The sequence below is a fragment of the Sturnira hondurensis genome, unplaced genomic scaffold (assembly GCF_014824575.4).
Source record: "Sturnira hondurensis isolate 20B ecotype Veracruz unplaced genomic scaffold, ASM1482457v3 Scaffold0007487, whole genome shotgun sequence".
In the NCBI taxonomy this organism is placed as follows: Eukaryota; Metazoa; Chordata; class Mammalia; order Chiroptera; family Phyllostomidae; genus Sturnira; species Sturnira hondurensis.
In genome coordinates this window covers 267,361-269,583 of record NW_028080118.1, presented here as the reverse complement: position 1 = coordinate 269,583, position 2,223 = coordinate 267,361, and the positions used below count along the sequence as shown (strand labels likewise).

General features: G+C 41.8%; 1 pseudogene; it reads left to right on the top strand.

Annotated features, from left to right (window-relative positions):
• The first annotated feature begins 1,298 nt into the window (after window positions 1-1,298).
• Window positions 1,299-1,669, top strand: LOC118991407 (ubiquitin-60S ribosomal protein L40-like; annotated as a pseudogene).
• Window positions 1,670-2,223: the final 554 nt, after the last annotated feature.

Below are 2,223 nucleotides of genomic sequence, written 5' to 3'. Positions count from 1 at the left end.
GTCAGCAGAGAGAGCCCTTACTTAGAGAAAGAAACATTTAAGCAGAGCTTTTTAAAAATTCTTTTATTGTTGTTCAACTACAGTTGTCTGCTTTTTGCTCCACCACTTCCCCCATCCCCGCACCCCAGCCAAACCCACTTCCCTCCCTTGCTTCCACCCTCCCCCTTGGTTTTGTCCATGTGTTTTTTATGGTAGTTCCTGAAAACCCTTCCTCCCACTTCCCCTCCCCTCTTCCCTTTGGCAATTGTTACATTGTTCTTAATTTCAATGTCTCTGGTTATGTTTTGTTTGCGTTTTTCTTTTGTTGATTATGCAGAGATTTTGATACCTTCATGTAAAGCACTCAGGTAAAGCACTTGGAAAAGGAAACCTTAATTCCCTTCTAGTTCTTCAGAACTATTTTACTTATAACACACAGCTGGGTGATATAAAAAGGACTACTAAGGAGCTATCTGTCAACCCTCAGCCTGCAAAGAACATGGCAATGGGCACTGCCTACAGGCTGGAGATTTGGGACATTAATGGGTGGTTCACACCAGCCTATCATTGCTTCTCCAGAGGGTCTACTGGGGAGATCTTTGAATGAGAAGATTGACTTTTAGTCCCCACAGAAAACATATACTCATTTGTCCATTCAAAAAGTATTTACTGGAGACCTTTTATGCCCCGATGTTAAAGATACAATGATGAGCAATGCAAACAAGGCCAACTGGGGAATATGGACATTAAACAAATAATCACACAAGTAATATATAATAGCAAGTCATGATTACTGATCAAAAAGAAAATTGCAGATTATTTTCAGAGCATGTAACAGGTCTGATTTGGTTGAAGGTTTCAAGGAAGGCTTGCCTGACATTTGAGCTAACATATAATGGGTGAATAGGAATTAACAGTAAAGTGTGTATAGGTGGGGGAAGCATTCTAGCCAGAGGCAATAGAATATGGAAAGACCCAGTAGGAGAGAGATGTAGGAAGAAGAATTGAATATTCAAGGAACTAAGAGAGGGCCACTATAGGTGAAATTCAGAGAAAAGGATTGTTGTGTACAAGATGAAGCTGCAGAGGTCATAGGAGCAAGTCCATGAAGGATCCAGCAGTCTATGCATAAGACACATGCAAATTTACCTTGTGCTCTTCCCTTCTTCTTTTTAGCAAATGTCATGATCAACACCCCCATATGGTTCTTGTATTATTCTTGTCTCCAGTGATAAAGACTAACAAACTCCAAGAAAACGCAGTCAGGTCCTCTTTCTTCTCAGTGAGGTGGTGAAGGAGCCTCTCCAGCAGATGTAGACATGCAGATCCTTGTGAAGACCCTGACTGGCAAGACCATCAACCCTTAAAGTTGAACTCAGTGACACTAATGAGGAAGTTAAAGCTAAAGGCGAGGAGGGCTTGCTGCCTGACCAGCAGGATCTTACATTTTTGGGCAAATAGCTGGAAGATGTCTGTAGTCTCTTAGACTATAACATTCAGAAGAGTCCACCCTGCACTTGGTGCTTTGCCTATGGGCTAGCATCATTGAGCCCTCCCCTAGCCAGCTTGCCCAGAAGTACCATTGCGACAAGATGATCTGCCCCAAGTGTTATGCTTGCACCCCTGCGCTGTCAACTGCCACAAGGAATGTGACCACACCAATAACCTGTACCCCAAGAAGGTTAAATAAGTCCCCTTCATCACCTCCTTGGGCCTACAGAGTGACTTTTTGCCTAATCCCTGTGACCCTGGGGCCTTGATAAAGTTTCCCTTCATTGACTGGAGCAGTAAAAAAAAAAAAAGAAAAAGAAAAGAAAAGAAAACACAATCAGTTTGGAGGGTCTATGGGAGGAGGTAGAGATACAGAAGTCTCATACGTAATTACAAGAGTATGTGAAAAACTCTACAGGGAGAACTCTATGCTTATAATAAGTCTCTATGGTCCCAACTTTCCCTTTCCTTGGTTAAATACCTCTCCATCTTGGCATGCCAGGCAAAGTGTGTGTGTGATTGCCATATCTGCTCACAGTAGGTTGCAACCCTACCCCCTGCCCCCCCCAAATAAATCCTTTTTTAAATTTAATTATTGTTCAAGTACAGTTTTCTGTCCCAAATAAATCCTTTTTGGTGACAAAGCACCTAGTCAATATTAATTTTCAGTAGACACTAAGAACATTCTCCATTCTCATCACCCATCAACTATTCAAAGTCTTATTTTCTTTTTCTCTAAACTTTGGCATCTAG